This window comes from Phyllobates terribilis, unplaced genomic scaffold (assembly GCF_046119375.1).
Source record: "Phyllobates terribilis strain yellow unplaced genomic scaffold, ASM4611937v1 Scaffold_34__1_contigs__length_13252353, whole genome shotgun sequence".
Taxonomy (NCBI): domain Eukaryota; kingdom Metazoa; phylum Chordata; class Amphibia; order Anura; family Dendrobatidae; genus Phyllobates; species Phyllobates terribilis.
This window is the reverse complement of record NW_027362794.1, coordinates 2,171,107-2,189,281: the sequence shown is the minus strand read 5'-3', so window position 1 is coordinate 2,189,281 and position 18,175 is coordinate 2,171,107. Positions and strand designations below refer to the sequence as shown.

The window sequence follows — 18,175 nt, the reverse complement described above, 5'->3', positions numbered from 1 at the left end:
GTGTAATGGTTCTGGAGACTAACACCTTGTGTGTTTTAGAATTCTATTATGATTATCATACTTCAACTAATAGTGATACCGATTACCTTTGTCCCGAGATGGCGGTATTTTTCAATTACCTTTTACTGTAATAGATTCATGCATATTTATGTTGTCGCCGTTGTCTCTGCAGTTGCTACTACGACAGCAAAGTTCAGCCGATGCTGTTGACTGCCGAACTTGCTCAGTTTCCGTTTTTCTTCACTTCTCTGCCTATAATTCTCTCCTAAATCTTCTTTCCTCGACCTTGGCCAGCTTTTTGTCTAATGTTCCCATGCTTCCACAACTACCTTTTTCTCTTTGAGGAAGCAAGAAGTCACATTCTTCCTTAAGTTTCATGGCCTCAGCGTGAGCGGCATCAAGTTTCTTAACAAATTCCTTCTCCTTGGATTCTTGTGTTTTGGTTCTCTGTTTAGCATCCTTCTTGACTCTTCTATTGACCAAAAAGACCCTTCACCTTACTGATCACGTGATATTTTTGCCTTGTTGAGATTTTTGCTTTTACCCAGAACCAAAGTACTTTGTTGGCTGTGACAGTAGCACTGGTACATGTTGGTTGCGATTGTGTACAGAGCAGGAAATAAAACCTGGCCAACACCTGCCGATTCGCATGCTTGCCCTCCGCTCCATTCACTTCAGGTGTTGGCTGGACAGCTATCTGTTACACAGGGATTCACTCATCCATAGTTTTAATCACCTTAATATCGTTCATCAACGCTTGCAAATTACTATTATAAATTATAGTAAGTGAATTTCAGGCAAATATATATATAGACAGTAAGACTCATGGGAGTGGTATAGGCTGCTGCGGGAATATTTAGGGATTAGAGTTACCTAAAACAGTGAATAACACTGAATGTTGTCTGTAATCTGGCAAGTTTACTTTGAATCCATCAATAGTTTGGTTACCAAAAATGCCACGTCACTGAAACAAATAGAGATAAAAGAATAGCCTTCCAAATATCCTAATGCAGGAGGGTGGAAAGGACCATGTCACAGTAGGAATACCTTTATAAAATAGATATTTTATTGATAAGAATAAAAATAGGACAAAGATACATGAAAAACAGGTGTCTCTCATGTGAGGGAGTAGCCTGACCCAAAGGCCAATGATTAGAGCAAAAACATACAGATAAAAAGTATGTGTATGTAAAATATATATTATATAACATAATGTAGAATTAAAATAAATTAAATAAATGTATTTTATATATTGCAAAACTCTTGTTCATTGAGTAATGCCGCAAAAAATATTCACAAAATAGTAATCCTAGAGGGTTCATATCTGTGATCTAAATGGGGGTTGTGCGCTAACAATGTGATCGTTCTGTCCCCATATAGTGTGCACATGAACAATCGTTCTTCCTCACGCAGTTTAGATTGATGTTCTTGTTCTGTAAAAGGCTGATTTCCACAGGCCATTGAACTTGTTTTATCTATTCGTGCTCGATTTGAGCAGAATTCTCTCCGTCTAAATACGGCTTTAGCGCAGATTGTTTTCAGTGAATCAGAGGATGAGGCCAATCTATCTATATATACCGGTAATTTCATGGAGTTTATTCATGTCTTTTCAGGATTAGCGAAGCGTGTTGGAGCTCGGCTACTACTGGCATCTACTTCAGAGGTCTATGGAGGTAATTGTGACATTACATTTGTGTATTTTAGAATATTGCTAAAGAGGGTAAAGGCCCCGTCACACATAACGAGATCGCTAGCGAGATCGTTATTACGTCACGGTTTTGGGATCGCTGGAGAGTCGTTTCGTGATCGCTGGGGAGCTGTCAAACATGCAGAACTTCCCAACGATTTCGGCCGCCCCAGCGATCTAACTAACGATGTCGGCGGTCGTTGGGACGCTTTCACACAGCAGCTATTTCAACGATCCACACCTTGATAGGGACTGTACTGTGTCACAAACGCGTGCATAAAATTACTTTTCGTAAAATTACGTACATTTTTGACCACTTTTTTGTGCACGCTTTTTAAAAATGCTCCATGTGCCCCTGTGTCTGCCGGCAAAGTGAATGTGAAATTCACTTTGCCGTACAGACACTGCGTAAATATACGCTGCACTTTTATGGGAGAAAGCGCGGGCGTAAAAAGAATCAACATGTCAATTTTTTACACACCTGCGGCCGCACTTTCTCCCATAGGAACCCATTATCCCCGCTGGAATTACGCATTAAACCACTTTATTTTTTTTATTTTCACGCTTACTGTTTTGGGGTTCCTCCACTTCAGGGGCGCGGAAAAGTCCAATTAATGCACGCCTACGTGTCTCAGTTCTGAATCGCTAACGAGGTCGTTGATAAGGTGTCAAATACAGCGATGCACACTGCCCAGCGGGAGCGCGACGACCCAGGGATGGTCCAGGAAGCTTTGTAACGATCAGCGATCTCACAGCAGGGGCCTGATCGTTGCTACCTGTCAGACATAACGAGATCGCTACCAAGATCGCTATTGTGTCACAAAAACCGTGACTTATCAACGATCTCGCTAGCGATCTCGTTATGTGTGACGGGGCCTTTACACTTGAAATCGCTTTCAACATTGTTCCTGCGTCTCATTATCTTTACCACCATTATCTCAGGTGTCAAGCTGCAGAGCAAAAGATAAAAAGTCCAGACTGTGATAAATGATGTCATGTCGGCTCTTGTAATCTTTGGCCTTTTTATTGTTTGTTGTTTTGATATAATGGTTCCTTGTAAAGCCCATAGTCTGTATTCTACTTATTTTTTTATTACATTCACTTTATGCTTTTTCCTCAATCTCCTCCTATGTTAATCATCAGATCCAGAAGTACACCCTCAAAATGAAGACTACTGGGGACATGTGAATCCTATTGGCCCCGAGCTTGTTATGATGAGGGAAAGCGAGTAGCAGAGACCATGTGCTATGCTTATATGAAACAGGTTGGTCGTGTTACTAATATTCAGTGTAATCTGGAAGACGTCTTACAACCTACAATAACACCCCTCCCCCCCACCCCAAATTTTTGACCCATGTCATGAATCAAAATCGCTCATACAAGTCTGTGGGTCCGTGGAAATTATGGATAGCATTGGTCGGTTATACAGTAATGTCTAAAAAAAAAAAATCGTTTGTCTCCCAAGCAAATATGTAAAACTGGAGGACATCATGGTCCGAATAATGGGGTCTGACAAAAACTCTTAATGAGGCCTTGCAGACGCCCTTATTCTGACCTCTATATCTTTAAGCCCTATGTATTTCCTGTGCTCTAATTACATTAGGGAGACTTTATTTGCTGAGGGATTGGTTTTTTTTTGCTGATGGTGTGATTTGCCCAAGTTTCAAAACTATTGCACGTTGTGTAATTTGCGCAGTTTTAAGTCCCTTGATAAGTAGCTAATCTTGTATGTGATGGAGTAATTGATTTTTCCACTACCCATGTAATAGAGTGCTCTTTTGTATTAAATCTACTATCTTTACAGCATGCTCCATCTGAAATGGGTCAATTTAGTCTTACAATATTAAAATGTCTGTGGCACACAAGCAATATAAATGTTCTGTACATTAAGAATGGTAGAAATGGTAAAAACAAAACAAAACCCCAAAATACACCGTTGGAGAATTAAATGAGGGTCCCATCTTGATAACGATCAGCTAAGCCGCTAGGGCCCTATGCAAGACCTGGCAAGACAGAGGGCAATAAAAGCTGCAATCCTTCATTTGGGTGCTACAGTTGAAATGAACATACACACTGCAATTACCCCCTCCCTCCCCTAAGTTTTAAAGCTGATTGCTCAAGGTTGCTTCACTCGGTAATTGCCTAAAAAAGTGGGAAATGTTTCAGTTACTATGTTATAGGTGTTCTATATAGACTGGGTCAACGTAGGGAACCACTCAGATAGCCTTCTAGTGGTGCTGTGACTTCTTAGCATCTACTACTCATCTGCTTTTTTTCCTACGAGGCTGTGACTTAATTCTGCTATCTTTTTGTGAAAACCACAAAGTTCAGTCTTTGAAGCTGGGTTTCTGCCATAACTTTAAATGACAATGAGTTCTGGGGTGGCCAGTCCACTCTTCTGCTGCCAGCCTCATCTTGATATAATAATGGCTTGATCTTCACAGCAGTGGGCTTGAAGTTGTTATATTATTGCTAATTATGTTTTATTTCCAACCAAAAATTTCAAAGGGTGTTTCATTATGTAAAATAGAATGTGTTTATACGAGTCACAAATTACAGAATCAATTAACCATGCCAGAGCAATTCATTATAGACCTGAGGTCTTCGACAAATGGTTTTGTGAATGTGTGTCCTTGCTATAGGAAATGCTGCATTGATAACATTATGTCATATAATACATGCTGTGCCCTCTCAAGGAAAGCTAATCACAACTTATTGGAAACATTTACATGGGTTTTCTTTTTATAAATGGGTACAATTTCAAACTGCACATAGAAGCAAGCAGCTCGTCAACATTCATAAGAACAGAGGACTTCTTAATTCCATAGGCTACCGGCTACCTCTGCAAACTAACAAAGGGCAGTATTCTATCAGAGGTGGCTAGGTTCCTGGGCAAGTACTGCAGCTCTTGTATGCTTTATGCTATAGAGCTTGCAAGCGCTGCTCTGAAGCTAGCCAGATGGCTGGATCCAGCCAGGCTCATTGTCCCTGCACTTACACAATGCTGCAGAGGCAAAGCTAGCTCTGCTGACAACAGTGGACAGTTTGGGCCAACTGTGCGGCCATGTTGCTGGTCAGTTTCGTCGTTCATTCAGGAACGCCCCCTGGCAAGTAAGAAGCCAGTAGGCTGGTTAGTAGTACCTTCCAAAACTCGTAATGAAAACAACCTTGTAAAGCGATACAAGCTATGGGAGAAAAATACATGCTTATTTGTGTAGAATGTTTTTACAAACAAAAGTCTAATTTTTACTGGAAGAAAATGTGGTCTCTAAACTGCTTTTCTTGTTGGCAGGCAGGTGTGGAGGTCAGAGTGGCTCGGACATTTAATACATTTGGGCCACGTATGCACATGAATGATGGAAGAGTTGTCAGTAACTTTGTACTACAAGCACTACAAGGAGAGCCTTTAACTGTAAGTACGAAATGGCAAACCGTTCTGGTCTAAATACCCTCTAATAGGTTTCTTCTAATTGAAGGATGGTATAAACATCCTGCCTGTTCCTCACCTCCGCGCATTATGTTTTCTGCACCAAATCTTTTAGTTGGATTAAAAGGAAATTGGTCTCTATACCGTACATGATAGAATGAATGAAAAATGAATCAACTTTATGAAAGAACTTTTTAATAAGCTAAGTGAAGTTGCATCACTAGCAAATAAAATTGGCCAAGGTTTTCATGCCATGTTTTATGGAAGGAATCTGAAACTTTTAGGCATTACGATTTCTCTACTCATTGTTTTGGGTCCAGAAGTATGACATAGCGGTTTTCTAATGATATTTGCATCATGATTGTACACCTATTATGAGTCGTCCTCGTCAATCCTTAGCCTCCTCCTCATCCATCCTAGTCCTCCTTGACATCGTTGTTGCCCTCCTAGTCCGCCCTTGAGGGAGTCCTTGTGTCCTCCAGGCCTCATCCTTTTCTGGCTCGTGGCCTCCGGGCCTCCTCCTTTTCTGGCCCGCAGCCTCGTCCTTTTCTGGCTCGCGGCCTTGTCCTCTCTGGCCCACGTTCTCGTCCTCTCTGGCCCTCATCCTCTCTGGCCCGCGTCCTCGTCCTCTATGGCCCGCGTCCTCTCTGGCCCGCGTCCTCGTCCTCTCTGGCCCGCGTCCTCTCTGGCCCACATCCTCTCTGGCCCGCATATTCTCTGGCCTGCGTCCTCGTCCTTTTTGGCCCGCGTCCTCGTCCTTTTTGGCCCGCATCCTCGTCCTTTTTGGCCCGTGTCCTCGTCCTTTTTGGCCCGCGTCCTCATCCTCTCTGGCGCGCGTCCTCTCTGGCGCGCGTCCTCTCTGGCCCGCGTCCTCTCTGGCCCGCGTCCTCGTCCTTTCTGGCCCGCGTCCTCATCCTTTTTGGCCCGCGTCCTCGTCCTTTTTGGCCCGCGTCCTCGTCCTCTCTGGCCCGCGTCCTCTTTGGCCCACGTCCTCTCTGGCGCGCGTCCTCTCTGGCCTCCGTCCTCATCCTCTCTGGCCCGCGTCCTCTCTGGCCTGCTTCCTCGTCCTCTCTGGCCCGCGTCCTCTCTGGCCCGCATCCTCGTCCTTTTTGGCTTGCGTCCTCGTCCTTTCTGGCCCGCGCCCTCGTCCTTTTTGGCCCGCGTCCTCATCCTTTTTGGCCCGCGTCCTCGTCCTTTTTGGCCCGCGTCCTCGTCCTTTTTGGCCCGCGTCCTCGTCCTTTTTGGCCCGCTTCCTTGTCCTTTTTGGCCCGCGTCCTCGTCCTCTTTCGCCTGCGTCCTCCATACCTTGTCCTTTTGGCCCGCGTCCTCGTCCTTTTTGGCCCGCGTCCTCGTCCTCTCTGGCCCGCGTCCTCTCTGACCCGCGTCCTCTCTGGCCCGCATCCTCTCTGGCCCGCGTCCTCTCTGGCCTGCGTCCTCGTCCTCTCTGGCCCGCGTCCTCGTCCTTTTTGGCCCGCGTCCTCGTCCTCTCTGGCCCGCGTCCTATTTGGCCCGCGTCCTCTCTGGCCCGCGTCCTCTCTGGCCCGCGTCCTCGTCCTCTCTGGCCCGCGTCCTCATCCTTTTTGGCCCGCGTCCTCGTCCTTTTTGGCTCGCGTCCTCGTCCTCTCTGGCCCGCGTCCTCTTTGGCCCACGTCCTCTCTGGCGCGCGTCCTCTCTGGCCTCCGTCCTCATCCTCTCTGGCCCGCGTCCTCTCTGGCCTGCTTCCTCGTCCTCTCTGGCCCGCGTCCTCTCTGGCCCGCATCCTCGTCCTTTTTGGCTTGCGTCCTTGTCCTTTTTGGCCCGCGTCCTTTTTGGCCCGCGTCCTCATCCTTTTTGGCCCGCACCCTCGTCCTTTTTGGCCCGCGTCCTCATCCTTTTTGGCCCGCGTCCTCGTCCTTTTTGGCCCGCGTCCTCGTCCTTTTTGGCCCGCTTCCTTGTCCTTTTTGGCCCGCGTCCTCGTCCTCTTTCGCCTGCGTCCTCCATACCTTGTCCTTTTGGCCCGCGTCCTCGTCCTTTTTGGCCCGCGTCCTCGTCCTCTCTTGCCTGCGTCCTCTCTGGCCCGCGTTCTCTCTGGCCTGCATCCTCTCTGGCCCGCGTCCTCTCTGGCCTGCGTCCTCGTCCTCTCTGGCCCACGTCCTCGTCCTTTTTGGCCCGCGTCCTCGTCCTTTTTGGCCCGCGTCCTCGTCCTTTTTGGCCCGCGTCCTCGTCCTCTCTGGCGCGCGTCCTCTCTGGCCCGCGTCCTCTCTGGCCCGCGTCCTCTCTGGCCTGCGTCCTCGTCCTCTCTGGCTCTCGCCCGCGTCCTCGTCCTTTTTGGCCCGCATCCTCGTCCTTTTTGGCCCGCGTCCTCGTCCTTTTTGGACCGCGTCCTCGTCCTCTCTGGCCCGCGTCCTCTTTGGCCCACGTCCTCTCTGGCCCGCGTCCTCTCTGGCCTCCGTCCTCGTCCTCTCTGGCCCGCGTCCTCTCTGGCCTGCGTCCTCGTCCTCTCTGGCTCGCGTCCTCTCTGGCCCGCATCCTCGTCCTTTTTGGCTTGCGTCCTCGTCCTTTTTGGCCCGCGTCCTCGTCCTTTTTGGCCCGCGTCCTCGTCCTTTTTGGCCCGCGTCCTCGTCCTTTTGGCCCGCGTCCTCATCCTTTTTGGCCCGCGTCCTCGTCCTTTTTGGCCCGCGCCCTCGTCCTCTTTGGCCCGCGCCCTCGTCCTTTTTGGCCCGCGTCCTCGTCCTTTTTCGCCTGCGTCCTCCATACCTCGTCCTTTTGGACCGCGTCCTCCATACCTCGTCCCTTTTGGCCCGCGTCCTCCATACCTCGTCCTCTGGCCCACATCCTCGTCCTCTGGCTGGCGTCCTCCTTACCTCGTTCTTTTTGCCCGCGTCTTCCACTCCATACCTGGTCTCCTGGTGCGCGTCCTCCATACCTGGTCCCCTGGACGGCGTCCTTTTGGCCCGCGTCCTCCATACCTCGTTCTCTGGCCCGCATCCTAGTCCTCTGGCCAGCGTCCTCCTTACCTCATTCTTTTGGCCCGCGTCCTCAATACCAGGTCCCCTGTCCCGGGTCCTTCATACCTCGTCCTTTTGGCCCGCGTCCTCCATTCCTCGTCCTCTGGCCCACGTCCTCCATACCTGGTCCTCTTTGGCCCGCGTCCTCCATACCTGGTCCTTTTTGGCCCGCATTCTTTTCTGGCCCGCGTACTTCATACCTCGTCCTTTTTGGTCCGCGTCCTCGTACTCTGGCCCGCATCCTCGTACTTTGGCCCGCGTCCTCCATACCTGGTCCTTTGGCCCGTGTCCTCCATACCTGGTCCTTTTGGCCCATGTCCCCCGTACCTGGTCCTTTTGGCCCATGTCCCCCGTACCTGGTCCTTTTGGCCCATGTCCCCCGTACCTGGTCCTTTTGGCCCGCATCCTCCACACCTGGTCCTTTTGGCCCGCGTCCTCCACACCTTGTCCTTTTGGCCCGCGTCCTCCACACCTTCTCCTTTTGGCCCGCGTCCTCCATACCTCGTCCCTTTTGGACCGCGTCCTTCATACCTCGTCCTCTGGCCCGCGTCCTCGTCCTCAGGCCCGTGTCCTCCTTACCTCGTTCTTTTGGCCCGCGTCCTCCATACCTGGTCCCCTGGCCCGCGTCCTCCATACCTGGTCCCCTAGCCGGCGTCCTTTTGGCCCGCATCCTCCATACCTCGTTCTCTGGCCCGCAACCTCGTCCTCTGCCCCGCGTCCTCCTTACCTCGTTCTTTTGGCCCGCGTCCTCCATACCTGGTCCCCTGTCCCGCGTCCTCCATACCTCCCTCGTCCTTTTACCCGCGTCCTCCATACCTCGTCCTTTGGCCCGTGTCCTCGTCCTTTGGCCCGAGTCCTCATCCTCTGGCCCGCGTCCTCGTCCTCTGGCCCGCGTCCTCCATACCTGGTCCTTTTTGGCCCGCGTCCTTTTCTGGCCCGCGTCCTTTTCTGGCCCGCGTCCTCGTCCTTTTTGGCCCGCGTCCTCCATACCTCGTCCTCTGGCCCGTGTCCTCCATACCTCGTTCCTTTTGGTCCTCGTCCTCCGGGCCCGCGTCCTTTTCTGGCCAGCGCCCTTTACAGGCCCGCGTCCTTCATACCTTGTCCTTTTTGGCCCGCGTCCTCGTCCTCTGGCCCACGTCCTCCATACCTGGTCCTCTGGCCCGCGTCCTCCATACCTGGTCCTTTTGGCCCGCGTCCTCCATACCTGGTCCTTTTGGCTCGCGTCCTCCATACCTGGTCCTTTTGGCCCGCGTCTGCCATACCTGGTCCTCTGGCCCGCGTCCTCCATACCTGGTCCTTTTGGCACGCGTCCTCCACACCTCGTCCTTTTGGCCTGCGTCCTCCACACCTCGTCGCTTTTGGTCCTCGTCCTCTGGCCTGCGTCCTCCATACATCGTACTCTGGCCCGCGTCCTCGTCCTTTGGCCCGCGTCCTCCATACCTCATTCTTTTGGCCCGCGTCCTCCATACCTTGTCTACTGGCACGCGTCCTCCATACCTGGTCCCCAGGACAGCATCCTTTTGGCCAGCGTCCTCCATACCTCGTTCTCTGGCCCGCATCCTCATCCTCTGGCCAGCATCCTCTTTACCTCGTTCTTTTGGCCCACGTCCTCCAAACCAGGTCCCATGTCCCGCGTCCTTCATACCTCGTCCTTTTGGCCCGCGTCCTCCATTCCTCGTCCTCTGGCCCGCGTCCTCCATACCTGGTCCTCTTTGGACCACGTCCTACATACCTGGTCCTTTTTGGCCCGCGTTCTTTTCTGGCTCGCGTCCTTCATACCTCGTCCTTTTTGGACCGCGTCCTCGTCCTCTGGCCCGCATCCTTGTACTTTGGCCCGCGTCCTCCATACCTGGTCCTTTGGCCCGTGTCCTCCATACGTGGTCCTTTTGGCCCGTGTCCCCCATACCTGATCCCTTTGGCCCGCGTCCTCCATACCTGGTCCTTTTGGTCCCCGTGTCCTCCCTACCTGGTCCTTTGGCCCGTGTCCTCCATACCTGGTCATTTTGGCCCGCGTCCTCCACACCTTGTCCTTTTGGCCCGCGTCCTCCATACCTCGTCTCTTTTGAACCGCGTCCTTCATACCTCATCCTCTGGCCTGCGTCCTCGTCCTCTGGACCGTGTCCTCCTTACCTCGTTCTTTTGGCCCGCGTCCTCCATACCTGGTCCCCTAGCCCGCGTCCTTTTGGCCCGAATCCTCCATACCTCGTTCTCTGTCCCGCAACCTCGTCCTCTGGCCCGCGTCCTCCTTACCTCGTTCTTTTAGCCCGCGTCCTCCATACCTCGTCCTTTTTGCCCGCGTCCTCCCTACCTGGTCCTTTTTGGCCCGCGTCCTCGTCCTCTGGCCCGCGTCCTCCATACCTGGTCCTTTTTGGCCCGCGTCCTCCATACCTGGTCCTTTTTGGCCCGCGTCCTTTTCTGGCCCGCGTCCTTCATACCTTGTCCTTTTGGGCCCGCGTCCTCGTTCTTTGGCCTGCGTCCTCCATACCTGGTTTTCTGGCCCGCGTCCTCCATACCTGGTCCTTTTAGGCCCGCGTCCTCCATACCTGGTCCTTTTGGCCCGCGTCCTCCATACCTGGTCCTTTTGGCCCGCGTCCTCCATACCTGGTCCTTTTTGGCCCGCGTCCTCCATACCTGGTCCTCTGGCCCGCGTCCTCCATACCTGGTCCTTTTGGCCCGCGTCCTCCACACCTCATCCTTTTGGCCCGCGTCCTCCACACCTCATCCTTTTGGCCCGTGTCCTCCACACCTCGTCCCTTTTGGCCCGCGTCCTCGTCGTGTGGCCCGCGTCCTCCATACCTCGTCCCCTGGCCCGCGTCCTCATAACCTCGTTCTTTTAGCCCGGGTCCTCCAGACCTGGTCCCCTGGCCCACGTCCTCCATACCTCTTCCTTTTGGCCCGCGTCCTCCATACCTTGTCCTCTGGCCCTCGTCCTCGTTCTCTGACCTGCGTCCTCGTCCTCTGACCCACGTCCTCCATACCTGGTCCTTTTTGGCCCGCGTCCTCCATACCTGGTCCTTTTTGGCCCGCGTCCTTTTCTGGCCCGCGTCCTTCATACCTTGTCCTTTTGGGCCCGCGTCCTCGTTCTTTGGCCCGCGTCCTCCATACCTGGTTTTCTGGCACGCGTCCTCCATACCTGGTCCTTTTGGCCCGCGTCCTCCATAACTGGTCCTTTTGGCCCGCGTCCTCCATACCTGGTCCTTTTGGCCCACGTCCTCCATACCTGGTTCTTTTGGCCCGCGTCCTCCATACCTGGTCCTCTGGCCCGCGTCCTCCATACCTGGTCCTTTTGGCCCGCGTCCTCCACACCTCATCCTTTTGGCCCATGTCCTCCATACCTCGTCCCTTTTGGCTCGCGTCCTCGTCGTCTGGCCCGCGTCCTCCATACCTCGTCCTCTGGCCCGCGTCCTCATAACCTCGTTCTTTTAGCCCGGGTCCTCCAGACCTGGTCCCCTGGCCCACGTCCTCCATACCTCTTCCTTTTGGCCCGCGTCCTCCATACCTTGTCCTCTGGCCCTCGTCCTCGTACTCTGACCCGCTTCCTCGTCCTCTGACCCGCGTCCTCCATACCTGGTCCTTTTTGGCCCGCGTCCTCCCTACATGGCCCTTTTTGGCCCGCGTCCTCCATACATGGCCCGCGTCCTCCATACCTGGTCTGTTTGGCCTGTGTCCTCCACACCTTGTCCCTTTTGGCCCGCGTCCTCGTCGTCTGGCCCGCGTCCTCCATACCTCGTCCTCTGGCCCGCGTCCTCCTTACCTCGTTCTTTTAGCCCGGGTCCTCCAGACCTGGTCCCCTGGCCCACGTCCTCCATTCCTCTTCCTTTTGGCCCGCGTCCTCCATACCTCGTCCTCTGGCCCGCGTCCTCCATTCCTGGTCCTTTTTGGCCCGCGTCCTACATACCTGTTCCTTTTTGGCCCGCATCCTCCATACCTGGTCCTTTTTGGCCCGTGTCCTCCATACCTGGTCCTTTTTGGCCCGCGTCCTCCATACCTGGTCCTTTTTGGCCCGCGTCCTCCATACCTGGTTCTTTTTGGCCCGCGTCCTCCATACCTGGTCCTTTTTAGCCCGCGTCCTCCTAACCTGGTCCTTTATGGCCCACGTCCTCCTAACCTGGTCCTTTTCGGCCCGCGTCCTCCATACCTGGTCCTTTTTGACCCGCGTCCTCCATACCTAGTCCCCTGTCCTGCGTCCTTCGTATCTCATCCTTTTGGCCCGCGTCCTCCATTCCTCGTCCTGTGGCCCGCGTCCTCCATACCTGTTCCTTTTAGGCCCGCGTCCTCCATACCTGGTCCTTTCTGGCCGCATCCTTTTCTGGCCCGCATCCTTTTCTAGACCGCGTCCTTTTCTGCCCCGCGTCTTTCATACCTCGTCCTTTGTGGCCCGCGTACTCGTCCTCTGGCCCGCGTCCTCGTACTTTGGCCCACGTCCTCCATACCTGGTCCTTTGGCCTGCGTCCTCCATACCTTGCCCTTTTGGCCCGCATCCTCCACACCTTGTCCTTTTGGCCCGCGTCCTCCACACCTCGTCCCTTTTGGTCCTCGTCCTCTGTCCCGCGTCCTCCATACCTCGTCCTCTGGCCTGCGTCCTCTTCCTTTTGGCCCGAGTCCTCTATACCTCGTCCCTTTCGGCCCGCGTCCTCCTTACCTCATCCTCTGGCCCGTGTCCTCGTCCTCTGGCCCGCATCCTCCTTACCTCATTCTTTTGGCCCGCGTCCTCTATACCTTTTCCCTTTTGGCGCGCGTCCTCAATACCTCGTCCTCTGGCCCGCGTCCTCTGGCCCGCGTCCTCCTTTCCTCGTCCCTTTTGGCCCACGTCCTCCATACCTCGTCCTCTGGCCCGCGTCCTCGTCCTCTGGTCCGCGTCCTCCTTACCTCATTCTTTGGGCCCGCATCGTCCATACCTGGTCCCCTAGCCCGCGTCCTCCATGCCTGGTCCCCTAGCCCGCGTCCTTTTGGCCCGCGTCCTCCATACCTTGTTCTCTGGCCCGCAACGTCGTCCTCTAGCCCGCGTCCTCCTTACCTCGTTCTTTTGGCCCGCGTCCTCCATACCTGGTCCCCTGTCCTGCGTCCTCCATACCTCATCCTTTTTGCACGCGTTCTCCATACCTCGTCCTTTGGCCCGTGTCCTCGTCCTCTGGCCCGCGTCCTCCATACCTGGTCCTTCTTGGCTCGCGTCCTCCATACCTTGTCCTTTTTGGCCCGCGTCATTTTCTGGCCCGCGTCCTTCATTCCTCGTCCTTTTTGGCCCGCGTCCTCATCCTCTGACCCGCGTCATCGTTCTTTGGCCCGCGTCCTCATACCTGGTTTTCTGGCCCGCGTCCTCATACCTGGTCTTCTGGACCGCGTCCTCCATACTTGGTCCTTTTTTGGCCCACGTCCTCCATACCTGGTCCTTTTTGGACCGCGTCCTCCATACCTGTTTTTTTTTGGCCCGCGTCCTCCATACCTGGTCCTTTTTCGACCGCATCCTCCATACCTGGTCCTTTTTGGCCCGAGTCCGCCATACCTGGTCCTTTTTGGCCCGCGTCCTCCATACCTCGTCCTTTTTGGCCCGCGTCCTCCATACCTGATCCTTTTTGGCCCGCGTCCTCCATACCTGGTCCTTTTTGGCCCGAGTCCTCCATACCTCGTCCTTTTTGGCCTGCGTCCTCCATACCTCATCCTTTTTGGCCCGCGTCCTCCATACCTGGTCCTTTTTGGCCCGCGTCCTCCATATCTGGTCCTTTTTGGCCCACGTCCTTTTCTGCCCCGCGTCCTTCATACCTCGTCTTTTGTGGCCCGCGTACTCGTCCTCTGGTCCGCGTCCACATACTTTGGCCCGCATCCTCCATACCTGGTCCCCTAGCCCGCGTCCTCCATACCTGGTCCCCTAGCCCATGTCCTTTTGGCCCGCGTCCTCCATACCTCGTTCTCTGGCCGGCAACCTCGTCCTCTGGCCCGCATCCTCCTTACCTCGTTCTTTTGGCCCGCGTACTCCATACCTCGTCCTCTGGCCCGCGTCCTCGTCCTCTGGCCCGCGTCCTCCTTACCTCATTCTTTTGGCCCGCGTCCTCCATACCTGGTCTCCTAGCTCGCGTCCTCCATACCTGGTCCCCTAGCCCGCGTCCTTTTAGCCCGCGTCCTCCATACCTCGTTCTCTGGCCCGCAACCTCGTCCTCTGGCCCGCGTCCTCCTTACCTCGTCCTTTGGCCCGCGTCCTCATCCTGTGGTCCGCGTCCTCGTTCTTTGGCTCGCGTCCCCCATACCTGGTCCTTTTTTGACCCACGTCCTCCATACCTGGTCCTTTTTGGACCGCGTCCTCCATACCTGTTATTTTTGGCCCGCGTCCTCCATACCTGGTCCTTTTTGGCCCGAGTCCTCCATACCTCGTCCTTTTAGGCCCGCGTCCTCCATACCTGGTTCTTTTTGGCCCGCGTCCTCCATACCTGGTCCTTTTTGGACTGCGTCCTCCTTACCTGGTCCTTTTCGGCCCGTGTCCTCCATACCTCGTCCTTTGGCCCGCGTCCTCGTCCTCTGGCCAGCGTCCTCATCCTCTGGCCCTCGTCCTCCATACCTGGTCCTTTTTGGCCCGCGTCCTCCATACCTGGTCCTATATGGCCCACGTCCTTTTCTGGCCCGCGTCCATCATACCTCGTCCTTTTGGGTCCACATCCTCGTCCTCTGGTCCGCGTCCTCGTTCTTTGGCCCGCGTCCTCCATACCTGGTTTTCGAGCCCGCGTCCTCCATACCTGGTCCTTTAGGTCCGCGTCCTCCATACCTGGTCCTTTTGGCCCGCGTCCTCCATACCTGGTCCTTTTTGGCCCGTGTCCTTCATACCTGGTCCTTTTTGGCCCGCGTCCTCCATACCTGGTCCTTTTTGGCCCGCGTCCTCCATACCTGCTCCTTTTTGGCCCGCGTCCTCCATACCTGGTCCTTTTTTGGCCGAGTCCTCCATACCTGTTTTTTTGTTGGCCCGCGTCCTCCATACCTGTTTTTTTTTTGGCCCGCGTCCTCCATACCTGTTTTTTTTTTGGCCCGCGTCCTCCATACCTGGTCCTTTTTGGCCCGCGTCCTCCATACCTGTTTTTTTTTGGCCGCGTCCTCCATACCTGGTCCTTTTTGGCCCGCGTCCTCCATACCTGGTCCTTTTTTGGCCCACGTCCTCCATACCTGGTCCTTTTTGGACCGCGTCCTCCATACCAGTTTTTTTTTGGCCCGCGTCCTCCATACCTGGTCCTTTTTGGCCCGAGTCCTCCATACCTCGTCCTTTTTGGCCCGCGTCCTCCATACCTGGTTCTTTTTGGCCCGCGTCCTCCATACCTGGTTCTTTTTGGCCCGCGTCCTCCATACCTGGTCCTTTTCGGCCCGTGTCCTCCATACCTCGTTCTTTGGCCCGCGTCCTCGTCCTCTGGCCCGCGTCCTCCATACCTGGCCCTTTTTGGCCCGCGTCCTCCATACCTGGTCCTATATGGCCCGCGTCCTTTTCTGGCCCGCGTCCATCATACCTCGTCCTTTTGGGCCCGCGTCCTCGTCCTCTGGTCCGCGTCCTCGTTGTTTGGCCCGCGTCCTCCATACCTGGTTTTCTAGCCTGCGTCCTCCATACCTGGTCCTTTAGGTCCGCGTCCTCCATACCTGGTCCTTTTTGGCCCGTGTCCTTCATACCTGGTCCTTTTTGGCCCGCGTCCTCCATACCTGTTTTTTTTTTGGCCTGCGTCCTCCATACCTGGTCCTTTTTGGCCCGCGTCCTCCATACCTGTTTTTTTTTTGGCCGCGTCCTCCATACCTGGTCCTTTTTGGCCCGCGTCCTCCGTACCTGGTCCTTTTTGAAACGAGTCCTCCATACCTCGTCCTTTTTGGCCCGCATCCTCCATACCTCGTCCTCTGGCCTGTGTCCTCGTCCTTTTGGCCCGCGTCCTCCATACCTCGTCCCTTTTGGCCCGCGTCCTCCTTACCTCTTTCTTTTGGCCCGCGTCCTCCATACCTGGTCCCCTGGCCCACGTCCTCCATACCTGGTCCCCTAGCCCGCGTCCTTTTGGCCCGTGTCCTCCATACCTCGTTCTCTGGCACGCAACCTCGTACTCTGGCGCGCGTCCTCCATACCTTGTTCTCTGGCCCGCAATCTCGTCCTCTAGCCCGCGTTCTCCTTACCTCGTTCTTTTGGCCTGCGTCCTCCATACCTGGTCCCCTGTCTCGCGTCCTCCATATCTCGTCCTTTTTGCCCGCGTCCTCCATACCTCGTCATTTGGCCCGCATCCTCGTCCTCTGGCCCACGTCCTCATCCTCTGGCCTGCATCCTCCATACCTGGTCCTTTTTGGCCCACGTCCTCCATACCTGGTCCTATATGGCCCACGTCCTTTTCTGGCCCGCGTCCATCATACCTCGTCCTTTTGGGTCCACATCCTCGTCCTCTGGTCCGCGTCCTCGTTCTTTGGCCTGCGTCCTCCATACCTGGTTTTCTAGCCCGCGTCCTCCATGCCTGGTCCTTTAGGTCCGCGTCCTCCATACCTGGTCCTTTTGGCCCGCGTTCTCCATACCTGGTCCTTTTGGCCCGCGTCCTCCATACCTGGTCCTTTTTGGCCCGTGTCCTTCATACCTGGTCCTTTTTGGCCCGCGTCCTCCATACCTGGTCCTTTTTGGCCCGCGTCCTCCATACTTGCTCCTTTTTGGCCCGCGTCCTCCATACCTGGTCCGTTTTTGGCCCGAGTCCTCCATACCTGTTTTTTTTTTGGCCCGCGTCCTCCATACCTGTTTTTTTTTTGGCCCGCGTCCTCCATACCTGTTTTTTTTTTTTTGGCCGCGTCCTCCATACCTGGTCCTTTTTGGCCCGCGTCCTCCATACCTGGTCCTTTTTTGGCCCACGTCCTCCATACCTGGTCCTTTTTGGCCCGCGTCCTCCATACCTGGTCCTTTTTGGCCCGAGTCCTCCATACCTCGTCCTTTTTGGCCCGCGTCCTCCATACCTGTTTTTTTTTGGGCCGCGTCCTCCATACCTCGTCCTTTTGGGCCCGCATCCTCGTCCTCTGGTCCGCGTCCTCGTTCTTTGGCCCGCGTCCTCCATACCTGGTTTTCTAGCCCGCGTCCTCCATACCTGGTCCTTTTGGCCCGCGTCCTCCATACCTGGTCCTTTTTGGCCCGTGTCCTTCATACCTGGTCCTTTTTGGCTGGCGTCCTCCATACCTGGTCCTTTTTTGGCCCGCGTCCTCCATACCTGTTTTTTTTTTGGCCCGCGTCCTCCATACCTGGTACTTTTTGGCCCGCGTCCTCCATACCTGGTCCTTTTTGAAACGAGTCCTCCATACCTCGTCCTTTTTGGCCCGCATCCTCCATACCTCGTCCTCTGGCCTGCGTCCTCGTCCTTTTGGCCCGCGTCCTCCATACCTCGTCCATTTTGGCCCGCGTCCTCCATACCTCGTCTTCTGGCCCGCGTCCTCCTTACCTCTTTCTTTTGGCCCGCGTCCTCCATACCTGGTCCCCTGGCCCACGTCCTCCATACCTGGTCACCTAGCCCGCGTCCTTTTGGCCCGTGTCCTCCATACCTCGTTCTCTGGCACGCAACCTCGTACTCTGGCCCGCGTCCTCCATACCTCGTTCTCTGGCCCGCAACCTCGTCCTCTAGCCCGCGTCCTCCTTACCTCGTTCTTTTGGCCCGCGTCCTCCATACCTGGTCCCCTGTCTCTCGTCCTCCATACCTCGTCCTTTTTGCCCGCGTCCTCCATACCTCATCCTTTGGCCCGCGTCCTCGTCCTCTGGCCCGCGTCCTCATCCTCTGGCCCGCGTCCTCCATACCTGGTCCTTTTTGGCCCACGTCCTCCATACCTGGTCCTTTATGGCCCACGTCCTTTTCTGGCCCGCGTCCATCATACCTCGTTCTTTTAGGCCCGCCTCCTCGTCCTCTGGTCCGCGTCCTCGTTCTTTGGCCCGCGTCCTCCATACCTGTTTTTTTTTGGCCCGCGTCCTCCATACCTGGTCCTTTTTGGCCCGCGTCCTCCATACCTGGTCCTTTTTGAAACGAGTCCTCCATACCTCGTCCTTTTTAGCCCGCATCCTCCATACCTGTCCTCTGGCCTGCGTCCTCGTCCTTTTGGCCCGCGTCCTCC

At 54.9% G+C, this 18,175-nt stretch overlaps 1 pseudogene; it reads left to right on the top strand.

The window, feature by feature from the left end:
- LOC141180627 (UDP-glucuronic acid decarboxylase 1-like) overlaps positions 1–18,175 on the top strand; it is a 113,558-nt pseudogene that overhangs the window by 8,959 nt on the left and 86,424 nt on the right.